General features: G+C 46.9%; 1 pseudogene; it reads right to left on the reverse strand.

Annotated features, from left to right (window-relative positions):
- Positions 1 to 10,577, reverse strand: part of LOC130387843 (rho GTPase-activating protein 12-like) — a 41,121-nt pseudogene extending 30,544 nt beyond the window's left edge.
- Between the last annotated feature and the right edge of the window lie 1,977 nt (positions 10,578 to 12,554).

Genomic DNA, 12,554 nt, shown 5'->3' on the forward strand with positions numbered 1-12,554 from the left:
AGACAACAGTGACTCTCTGCAGAACTGCCAAAGAACCATTGGCATGTTCATTAAATGAATATACAAGTTGATTATCAACGTGCCTATTCAAATATGGAAAACTATACTGTGCAATTTAGACACAGTATAGGTTTGTTGGAATCAGTTGTATGTCAAACGTAAGGAAAGGGTCACAACTTTACATCTACTTTCCTGCCATGTTTTGTAAGCATAGTTCTTTGACACAAAATATTTCAGAATTGTCCACTTACAGATTCCCTCGTCCAGTGAATAAAAGCCAGTCAACAAGGCGACCTCAAGCCAAAGAACCCCAATCCCGTTCAGTCTCGCTCTGGCACAACCCCTCCCTCGCCCGCCTCGTCCATCCTCAGCACCAGCGCTGCCCCGGGCGGACAGCTGTCCAAACAAACGTTACGTAGCCAGGGTTTATGTAATGTAGCGTGGCGAGGACTAAACACATCCTCTTAGCTATACCCGCAGCGCTAGTCATCACCAGCATCTCACGGTGCTGAGGATGTTTGGCGGTGTGTGTGTGTGTGTGTGTGTGTGTGTGTGTGTGTGTGTGTGTGTGTGTGTGTGTGTGTGTGTGTGTGTGTGTGTGTGTGTGTGTGTGTGTGTGTGTGTGTGTGTGTGTGTGTGTGTGTGTGTGGCGAGAACGGATAGGGGGAACTGGATCTTAGCTGCCCGTTTGCCTCGGTGCCAAACGGATGAATGAGTTCTGAAAGGGAATTGTATTCGGGGACAGCTGCTTCTTTGAGTCCTCTGACGACGTGGAGGAGGAAGTTTGAGCTAAGCCTGCAAAGAACTGGCTGTTAAGAGAAATAGAGAGAGAGAAGCAGACCGGCAGAGCGCTTTGTAGGAGAGGAAAGAGGGCTAGAGCCGCACTATTGAGAGTCTCACAGTAAGAGACGGAGGGCGGAAGGAGAGGTGATGGTGTGCCACACACGCAGGCTCTCCTGCGGAGCTCCCATGTGAATCATCACACACGCAGACACACGCGCCGCAGCATACCGGCGTGGATCGTGCTCGCGAGGCGTTCCTCCTCGATGTGGGGACGACTGAAACGAGCCGCGGCTGCAATCAACGCGTCGTCTCCCCGCGCCCGTCACCGCGGCGAGCTTCGTGCAGAGACATTATGCATGCGACGGTGCTTCGCTGAGACGCCTCCGACGCGGCGAACGAGGTGGAACCGGGGCTGTGTGGGGAGAGCTGCCGCCTGATAAACAGACCGCTACGTGGCGACTCGGCAGCACACTGCGGGAGTCACCCTGCGGCGTGTGCGGCGCTCGATGCGTTGTCCACGCAGCGCCGGTGACCGAGCGACTGCACCATAAATAACGCGCGTGGGAGAAAGTGGTGTTGGTGGGGAAAAGAAATAAACACACGCATGTCACCGCGTGCATGCATTGACCGGTACACTACAGAGTGACTCGTTCCACATACTTCTCACACACACACACACACACACACGCACACACACACACACACACACACGGTTGAAGCCCCGACGGCGTCAAAGAGCCCCTTACCCTGCGGCGGTCCTCTGGGTACATACCGTCCTGCCTCGCGGCTGGGCTCGGCTGCAGCAGCGAGGGGCTCCTGGCCTCACTGCCGGCTGATCAGGAGGCTGAGGGATGTGTGAGGCAGCGCAGCACGGGGACCAAGGAGCAGTAGCAGCAGCAGCAGCAGCAGCAATAGCAGCGGCAGAGACACCCCCACCACCTCCACTCAACCTCGGCAATTGAATGCGATCACTCATCGACTAGCCCACAAGAAAAGACAATCAAGGACCTCTTTGCAGTGGGCACCGAAAAAACCCTCCTAAAATGACATCAACTAGACAGGCTGGTAGGCAGAGGCAGAGAGAGAGAGAGAGAGAGAGAGGGAGAGTTCAGTCACTCTCAAGCGCTCTGATGCTGTCACAACAGATGCCGTCACTTCTTGTCCAGCTTTCGCAGAATGCCGCCCAGCACAGATCATCCCGAGACAGGGCAATCTTAGACAAAACACTGTGTGTGTGTGTGTGTGTGTGTGTGTGTGTGTGTGTGTGTGTGTGTGTGTGTGTGTGTGTGTGTGTGTGTGTGTGTGTGTGTGTGTGTGTGTGTGTGTGTGTGTGTGTGTGTGTGTGTGTGTGTGTGAGTCAAAGGGATTAAAGGCAAGCTCTCTATAAGTGCTGGTAGTGTGTGTGCGCTTCCACCCAAGTCTTGGAATGTCGTCTCCATGTAGTTCAGAAGGACATTGAGCTCCATCCAATAGACCCTCTGTCTGCCACACATCTGCCCGCTGAAAGGCTGCACACAGTCTGTATTGTGCTTTGGATGTGTGGTGGCGTTTTAGTGAGGGAGAATACAGAGACCAAGGTCCTGATATAGAGTTTAACCTCACAATCCTTTGCTTAAATCAATGTTCCTACTGAAAAACTCATCTAATTTTGTTCGATAAAAGCCAATGCTTGCTTTCGAGTTATGAATCTCAAATACTGTTTTTCTAAACCCATTTCTAGTGTGTGTGTGTGTGTGTGTGTGTGTGTGTGTGTGTGTGTGTGTGTGTGTGTGTGTGTGTGTGTGTGTGTGTGTGTGTGTGTGTGTGTGTGTGTGTGTGTGTGTGTGTGTGTGTGTGTGTGTGTGTGTGTGTGTGTGTCTCTCCACATCACTGCAAGGCACAGACACCACCGTGGGCGTTCTGTCAGATATCTGGATCAGTGAACGTGAGGCCATATATTTACACTTGCCTCAGACCAAGAAGGTTGGATTGAACCACGGGGGACAAATTCGCCTCAAAACGACGCCTAAAAACCACGAATGGCTCACGACTGAAATTCAGAAAGAGAGTGCATTCACAGAAAGAAGAAAAAAGGAGAGAGAGGCAGAAAGTGGCAGAAAGTGAGCGAGATAACAGAAGGAAATCGCAGTGTGGTATGAAACAAAGAGCGGGGAGCAGCGGGGGGGGGGGGGATTGTGCTGACTCACTGTGTGAGCAGAACCGCAGTTTGGGGTTAATGAAGCGCTCGGCGGGCTCCTGAAGACGGGGGCTGGAGGAGGAGAAGGACGGGCCGACTCGGCGCTTATCTACAGCGCCGGCTCGACCAATCACGTACCAGCGAGCGCAGGAACACACACACGCACATGCACGCGCTCCCACACATGGGCTCCCACACACACACACGCTCCCACACATGGGCACACACACACACACACACACACACACACACACACACACACACACACACACACACACACACACACACACACACACACACACACACACACACACACACACACACACACACACACACACGCACGCACGCGAGATCGGGCCTCAAGCTATAAGGGATGGTGGTCGCACAACGCACAGCCTCAGTTTAATGGAAGGTATAGAAGGTCCACTTCATGAAGCGAGCGTCTCAGTGCTGCAGTGTTGTTCAGTATGAACGCCCTGGGCCATGCGGGCGACGTACAGACACAGCGTGCCGACCGATTCACTACTCAAAGAAAACGCTAAACATAATAATGTAAACGCCTACAACATGGACGACGTTAAGTTACATTCACCGATTGAATCGTGGGCGCTCAGAAGAGTCAGTAGAGGGGTATATGATAACAACAATTTACCTTTGTATTAAGTGCAAAGGAAACCCTTATTGGGAAGCGCGCCATACACAACGTTTCAACCAGTGACCTCTGCCTTACTACGATGAGTGGAATAACAAGCGACACGAAAGACACAACACTGATAGAGGTCTGGTGGGAACCCAGCCGCTCAAGGCCATCACCTTAGCGAAATAGACGCAGTACTTCACAATAAAACCTGAAGTATATATAATTTATTTTTAAAAGCAGCCCATGTGATGTTGATGGTGTTGCAGGAAAACAGTCAGCCAGGGGGGAGAGAGTAATACAAATCGAAAGGAGTAAGAAAATGAATAAGTACAAATCGATGGAGGAGCCGTTCAGCGAAGCGGCAAATGAACGCACCCCCCAGACCTTGGGAGGGAGTGGTGTTCAGACTAGCCCAGGGTCGCCGCCACCGGCGTGGGGGGGGTCTCATCTACAAGGACAGCTGTGGGAGAGGGAGTAGGAGCTGCGAGGGCACAGATCATAGGCGCCCCGTTTGTCACGACAAGATCAATGCTGAGAGCGCTCGTTGGAAATCTGAGCGTTGGTGCTCCGAGAAGAAAAAGGTTCAAATCGATTGTAGATTTGCACCACCGCCATCTCTCTCCACCACTGTGGAGAGAGAACACTCCTCTGTGGCCCTATTAAAAAGGTACTCGTAGTCATAATGTGGCCGTGGTTATAAAAAGGAATGTTCCGCTGCTCGTAAAGAGGAACAGAAAGACTGATGTGGTTGGGGGGGGGGGGGGGGGGGGGGGGGAGGAGGAGGTAGTCATGCGGGGGGTATAGCCCACTAGGTCACATAGAAAGTAGTGACAAAGTGTCTTCCATCCGGTCCCAGCCACAGCGGGCTGGCCAGGGAGGCGTATGGCAGAGCCACTTCTTGGCTGGCTTATCACAAGGCCCTGCGTTTGCCAGCTGGCGCCGGGACAACGGCCAGCACAAACACACACCTCTCCAACATCTTAAATCACAACAAAACTATACTAGTTTATGATATTCTATTAAGTGTTTTTCCGCTCATCCGTAACTCAGTTTCTGTTCCCTTACTTGCTATTAGCTTTTTTTACTTCAGCTATAGGGAGGATAGGCAATTTATTATAGAAGTATTTCCTTGTGATAATTGTTGAAAAAACCAATTTTTCAAAATACAGACTAGAAAGGTTTAGTGAGTCTACTTAAATACACAGCAGAGTACAATGGACCCATAGCATCAGATTTTCTTCAAATTGCCATTATGGGAAATTATGTTAAATAGTTTGTGGCTATTGCCAAAGAATTTTGCAATAAATACTAGGGCTGGAACAGACAATGAGCTATTTTTACTGTACATCACACATGTACATTCACATGAAAGTAAATAAATAACAGCACAAACATTTACTTGATAGATCAATTACAATTCAATGATAACAAATACATTTACTAGTTATTGTTTTAGTACTGATACATTTATCGACAACAAGTAGGAAAATGGGAATTTAAGGGCTTCTACTCACAAACACAGGACTAAGGCCAGAACCTGACCACATGACCACCGGTTACACAAAAAACAACTGACTCACAGGAACTCTGCAGTCGTTAAGTGACTGCTTTATAAGGATACAGAGTTAGCGGCAAAATATACCCCCCGCCTCCCCCCAAACCCCCGGTCTTTCACGTTCATCGGATGGTTCTCAGACTGACTGACTTGGCAGTTTCAGGCTTCCTCTTCTTGTTTCGCTATGATCTCGCAGTGGGACCGACATGTATTAACAATCAACAGTGTCTGACTAAATTACGTAGCACCACACATTTTGACACATAACGCCAAGTAAAAGCAGCGCAAAAAGTTACAAAACATTGCAAGCCGAGTATTATGTGCCCTACGTGGAGGAGGTATTTCTGATTGAATGCAGTTCATTTCGAGGATTCAGGTCAGGACAACCGGCACACAAAAAGTTGCCATCAGACACACAAAGTCCATGTTTTCATCTCACCGTGTCGTTTACTACCTCGGCTGGAGTATTACACCAAAACAAGCATTCATTAATAATACATGAGCCAGCAGATCTGCCGCCGTCCCCATGGTACGTTAGGAACACATCGAGTTGCCTCATGCAGACATCAGATCATTTATGCTCCGTTACATCGGTGATATAACACCATACCCCAGGGAAACATTCAACCCATCTTCAGACATGTGAGCGACCCCAAGCAAAGCTCTCCTCTCCTTCACAGCGGAGAGGGGAGGAGGGGGGGGGCTGTTGTAGATGTAATGGCAGTGCCATCCTGACCTAGTTTTCCATTCTCTCGCTGATCTTTTGTCCTGTAGTGAGCTGGACTAATGATCGCCGACACAAACCAGCCAGCCTGCCTAATCCCTCATCCAAGTGTTGCTGACACCGGGGCAATAGGGCCAAATAGATCATGATATGTCAGGGTTTCCCACAGCACTGACCAGCTCAGGCGGCCGCCGGAGCAACACACGCCTGCCGCCTTAACTACGCCGTCAGCAAAAGGACGTGGTGAATATCATACAAAGGTGAAAAGAGAATCTACACTCTGTGTATAGATCAGGCTGTAGCAACCGTCTGCATGGAAACAAGCATGAAGGGTCAACCTGTAAAATAGCACCCCCCCCCCCCCCCTGTGAAACCCCTCAGTTTACACATAAAAAGTATAGTGCAACGAACGAGGTCTTTGACAGGCCATCGGGCGACCACTCTGGGACCAAACTGCAGCCCAGCGCTAACAGAGTGGCCCCAACGTCCTGCTCTCTCTCTCTCTCTCACCTGCAGGTGCTCGGTGGAGCTGCCGCTCAGCTCGTCTCCGGACTCCGAGTCGTTGGTGCGTCGCTCCAGGCTCTCCCCGGCCGAGTCCACGTCCAGCGGCTGCCGGCCGGCGTCCGGCGAGCGGGCGCGGGAGCGCGGAAGCGTGTCACTTCCTCCCCCCTTGTTGCCGTGCTGGGAGGGGGGGGGGCCTCCGGCTCCGTCCGCCAGGCCCCGGTGGGGGTCCGAGGGGCTGTGGGGGGGCTGGTGGCTGGAGGAGTCTCTCCGGGGGGCGGGGGGGGTCACGTGACCGGGCGACGTGGGGGAGGGGGGCGAGCGCCGGTAGCCCGACGCGCGCCGGCTCACGCCCGGCCCCGCGGGGGGCTCCAACTCCAGGGTGCTGGGCTTGGAGCGGGCGTGGCCGGTGGGCCCCCCCGGGTGGATGGGTTTGGGCGGGGGCATGAGGGCCTTGCGCACCTCCCGCACGTACTGGGCGGGCACGTAGAAGGCCTTGGAGCCCTCCTCCCGCTTCACCTGCCACCAGTCCTCGTTGGTCTTCTTCACCAGCAGGAAGCAGTCGCCCTGCTGGATGTTGACCAGCCGCTCCTTGGACTTGTACTCGTAGTCGTACTCCACCTCGATGTACACCTGGCCCGGGGCGATGGGCAGGTCCGCCATGGCGCCTCTCGTTGGAGCCCCCCTGGCACCTCACCGCAGCAGGGAAGACGAGATCCACAACATGCTGGTCCGCGGCAAGGCTGGGGGGGGGGAGGGAAGGGATCAATATTTAAATCAGAGCTGGGCGATAAATCGGTTTTTTTTCGTCATTCGAATTTATGGTCAATAATCTATCTTTTAAAAAGAAAAAAAGATAACAAAAAAAAATTAAATGAACTTTAAAATGTCAACATGGCAGCATGCGTTGAAAAAAAGAAAAATTCAATCGGGTGTGGTTTGAAAAAATCTGAGATTTTATTTTTCTGCCAAATCGCCCAGCCCTATATTTACTGACCGGACAACCACAGCAGAGAACGTCCCTCGCTGAAAGCCACACTTAAACGTTGTTTTGTAGTTTCAACCTTCAACTGAAATGGAGAATCTTTATCTTTTTTCTCAGCGCATCAACAGGGGAACACAACACAGTGTTTACTGGGTAGAGATCCTGGACTGGAGTACGTTAGGTCCACAAGACCATCATGGCCTTCCAAGGCTTACCTCTTTAACCTTTAACCTTTTAACTTGTCAATTCAGTTAGCAGGTCTGACGGGAGGGGGGGGTCATGCCATTTCCATTTCTGACTAATGCTCATACTGAGGCCATGATGAGACCACGTGAAAGGTCAGGCCTACCAGTCAGTAGTTAATTTGAAGTTGAACCATATGTAGCTCAGGTCTTTTATCAGATTCTGCCACATAATAACAATAGGAGAATGTTGATTAAAAAAAAAAGGGCCTTTGTTTGCCTTTTACTTATATATTAGACACGTAGATGAAATAATACATGAGGAACCACAGAAACATCAACAAACAGCAACAGAGCAAACACAAGCCTTACAAACAGCAATAACTACATACCAAGTCAACAGCAACCACAAAAACGATATAATAATAATGATACAATACTATAAAACATCTTATAGTAAATTAACAGTTACTTTGTAACCCCTCTATTATCTCTGTTTAGTAGAGCATACTAAATTTAATTTTATATTGTTCTGATCCAATAGGAAAGAAGAGAACATATTTCAGTTTCTTCTGACAAACATAATTATGGTAAGTAGCTTTGGATAATAGCGCCCTAAATGTGAATGTAAATCAAACACAGCGCCAGAAGCCATTCAGATATCACACCCCACATGCCCACAAAGATATTACACAAACCAGTTTCCATCATTTGCCAATATTTCACCCACATCACTTGTCAAAAGAAATCCTGCAATGGTCCTCAAACACATTAAAAAGGCTCTTGTTTACCCATCACCATATAGGCCTATGCTATCTTATCAATTCTTAGGCAATATTTTCATTTGTCTTTCTAAGCCCATCAAATTAATTCCTTTTATTGCCTAACTGTTTAGCGTAGCTTCTATGCAATGGCAGGATATTGGCTAATAGCGCTGCATAGGAAGTGATGGGTTTGGAAATATCAGGAATGGTCTTTCTATGTTAAAACATTCTGCAGCTGCTACTTCTACTACGAACATGAAGCAATGAGAAGTCTGAAATTCCAAACTGTAAATAAACAGTTTTCAAAAACATAGCCTATTAGTAGATTAGACAGGATAGAATAGTCATGAAAGGCCAGCCGTTTGGCTTGTTCCGATCAAATCTTTTGAGTAAATCATTGATTAATTTCGATCAACTGTACAGACGATTGGCTATACTCAATACAAATTGAAGACAATATTGGCTATAGAGTCTACATTATCAATATTGGAACAAATTGAGTGTCGTAGAATTGTTTGGAAAGTTTAAGTTTTGTACTAAAAACGGTGGGTTTTGTACAAAAGAATCCACCATCCACTAATTCACAAACACATTTATTGAGCCAAACACTCAAGGTGGTTATTTTAGCAACAGTGATTTGGTCCTACTTACCACGTTACAGTCTAAACCCAATAGTTTAACGCTTTGTTGGAGATTATCATCTGCACCCTTTACCAAAAATAAAAGGCGCTGTTGAAGTCAACCTTAATGCATTTAACAGAGCAGCAAGCTGTGGCCGGCATAGTGTTTCAGAACCCCACTCATGAGAACCTTTTTATAGGAGTTTGTATCCACGCCTGGGTCTAAGTTGTGTATTTTATCAGAATTGTGTACATTTACACCCTGTACATTTTTGATTGCGTTTGGCTTTATTTTATGCAAATATAGGCCTCTCAATGTTGGTCAGGTGGAAGACAACATATGCATACAAATCACCCTTTTTAAACGGATGAATCGTGGTGGGTGCCTCATAGGTGTTCATCTCTGAATGTTCCAGGTCATTTCCTTGCTCTATTTATAAAAACAGAGAAGGATGGGAAAGCTCTCGGACTGCTGTGAGGCAGTAGAGGAGTGTTTGACAGGCATAACCATTCCATCTCACTAGACCAAGCCAATGGAAGCGCAATGGAAGGAGATTTATATTTGAAAAACGTGCAGGCAAGTTGAGTCAAGTCCTCGCTCCACTAGCGTGACTAGTCCTACATAACAGGGTTGACAAGTGGCCTATGTTTAGTTTTGAATCGTTATCCTCTACCATTGGAAGTTGGCTACCGATCAAATTACGAGGTATTTTGAAGTATACAAGATGTGCTTACTTACTGTTTGGAATCACATAACTGAGTCAGTGCCAAACCCATTCCAGCCCTAATAGGTTTCTCAGGGTGCCTCAATTCAGCTAAATATACCTTAGTTAGCACATCCCACGTTTCACCCTGAATTGCCACGAATAACAACAAACGGGCCATTATACTAAAGGTGCCGAGCTCTTCTGTAAAGTAGGCCTACAATGTTTCCTAAATGGCAAGAGAAAAGGAGAGAAGGTGGTGTTTGACTTCTCTTTACATGATGGGGAATAAGCCAAGGAATCGACCACCCAGGTACACAGACTCTCGATCACCTGTACACGTTTCGAATTCACAGCAACTTATTTTCAGACACCTTGTTCTTTATTTTCTTGCGACGGCGACGTTTTCCTGACGCAATCGCCTACCTGGGACTAACATAGTGATGTAGATCTGTTACCAGGGTCTGATCCAGATCTGGTACAAGGGGTCTAATCCAGATTTGCTACCAATGGTCTGATCGGTGTCAGAAGAGTCAGGAGTTTGGTCAGGCAGGAAAAAGGACGTAAGGAAATGAATCCACGTACCGGCCCCCCCAGTAAACACTGACTACACCTCTGAGCTTGACTAGACAGGTACTGAGCCGTCGCTAGGGTTAGCAAGCTAATAAGCTCGGAGCTAAGCCTTAATCAGTGTCCCAGGGCGAGACTAGGAAGTAAAGATACGATATTTACCTTTTCCTTTGACGAGACTCGATCCTAGTAGAAACCGGAGATCGCCTCAGTTATATGAACAGAACCTGTATATATTCAAGTTGAGTTACTTCCTAATTCTAGTAAGTGTCCACCACCCGTTCCCGTGTGCACTAGTTACTTATTTTCCAAAGGTATGTGAACGCAGCGCTCCTATCTGTCTCACTCTGGCGTTCCCAGAGCAGCGCTCGCTCCCGCTTATTATTCACGCCTGCCAGCTCTCGAGCTTCCCCGGAGCGCTCAGGTGTCAGGGATACATCATAAACAAAGGGTGTTCGCGCCATCTAGTGGTGGTGGGGGGGAGCTACGGTTTTGTCTACGCACACTGCAGCGCATTTGAGATTTGTTTGCTTGCACGACGCACGAATCCACCTGTGGGTCTGAGCCCATGGTATGAGCATGGACAGGACAGGATGGCTGCGCGCGCTCACGAAAACACGCACGCATTATGTAAATATTTGGCGCCATCTGGTGGAGGATGACGTTCCAGTGTGTTATTTTGCCATGTTGGAGACATTTATGCCTTTATATTTAAAGATGCCTCTTTACTTGGGTTGCCTCTTTACAAAAGCTGTAAAGAACGACCAAAATACCGAAACGAAACAAAATATCTAAATGAATACGGAACTTCACCATCTCTACCCCAATACGTTAACTAAACCATCAAATAAGAAAAAAAAAAAGTTTTTATTCATGTAGAATGTACCCTATGTACAAATATCTCCAAATGGCTTGAACTTGAATGCATAATGCAATAGAAGAATGTCGCAAATACGAGCGTGTGAGTTGTGCAAGGAGCTCTTGCGGTGCCATAAAGTATAGGCTATAGGCTAGCATAGTAAGATTAGGGCTCAAGACTTACATTTTCTACTGCTGGCAGTGCCACTAACTTTTTCATTTGGTGGCGCCATAACAAATCTGGTTGAACCGAATTATTTGCCGTTCGCAGTATTGTCCTTTTTCATCTAGCCTATCACTACCACCCATCTGTGTTCAATCATTTGAAAAGACTAACTAACTTATAATAAGTTGTCAAATGTTTTGACTGCATAGGGGGGGGCTTTTTTCCATTTTTACCACCAGCCCATCACTTTCCTCACGAACCAACTCTTATTTTTTTCCAAGCGATCTGATTGTCGAGAATAAAAGAAAATTCGAGCGATCTGATGTCTACGATTTTTTTCTAATTGGCTAAATAAATTTTATTTTCTAGAGTTATCCGATTGACCAATTTCTTTAAAATATAAAGCATACTTATTTTATATTTTTTCGAGCGATTTCCTTTGATAAACAAATAGTATTTTCAAGCGATCCGATTTGGCCAAAGAAAACATTTTTGAGTGATTCTGATTGGCTAGAATATATTTTATTTTCCTTGACGTAGGCACCTACCTGTGAAATGTATGTGAACAATAAAGGAATGGATTTATTTTTTTTACTGGTGAAGACAAACATAAAACAAGCAGAAAACCACAATGCAAGTGGCTTTAACAATTTAGTAAATACGTTTAGTTTATTAAATAGTGGTTTAATAAAAGCTAAAGATTTTAGATTGGATCAAAACTTATAATTTCAATTTAGTTGGTTTATTTATATATTGAAAGACATTTCTTGATTAAGGAAAATTTGGGGGCCCTTGTCTTAGACATCCTTTCTAAGGACATGGAAATTAGTTTGAATCAACTTATTGTGTTAATATTAGATCAACAATAAAACGTGAATTTGTATCCTTCATTTATTTTGGTTTGATCAATGAAAAACTTTTGCGGAGTGACTTCCATCGAAGTCGCAGCCACAGCAGTAGCAGCAGCGCCGTGTTTGATTTTGTTTGGGCTCTTTATCTTCAAGGCTGATCTTGGAGGGAGCCTGGAATATACTTCATACAGGATGCAATGGCCTGTGATCCTGTTATTATTGCACTGTGCTTATTCTAAGCAGCCCAAAATCCAATTTTCCTAGGATCCTCCGAATCAGGGGTCGAAGAGACGACACTCCGCACCCGGTTGCCTGTGTGATCCCCATGGGAGCGGGTCTTTCCTTTCTTGATCCCAATGTTAATTCTAAACAGCATTTTACACAGTAGCCTATAATAGGAAATTCTCAAAGGTAAATCAACTAATTAAATACTGACTAGCTTTTTATGGGGAAGGAAGCAACGGTGATGGACCGT

Source organism: Gadus chalcogrammus, chromosome 8 (assembly GCF_026213295.1).
Source record: "Gadus chalcogrammus isolate NIFS_2021 chromosome 8, NIFS_Gcha_1.0, whole genome shotgun sequence".
Lineage (NCBI taxonomy): Eukaryota > Metazoa > Chordata > Actinopteri > Gadiformes > Gadidae > Gadus > Gadus chalcogrammus.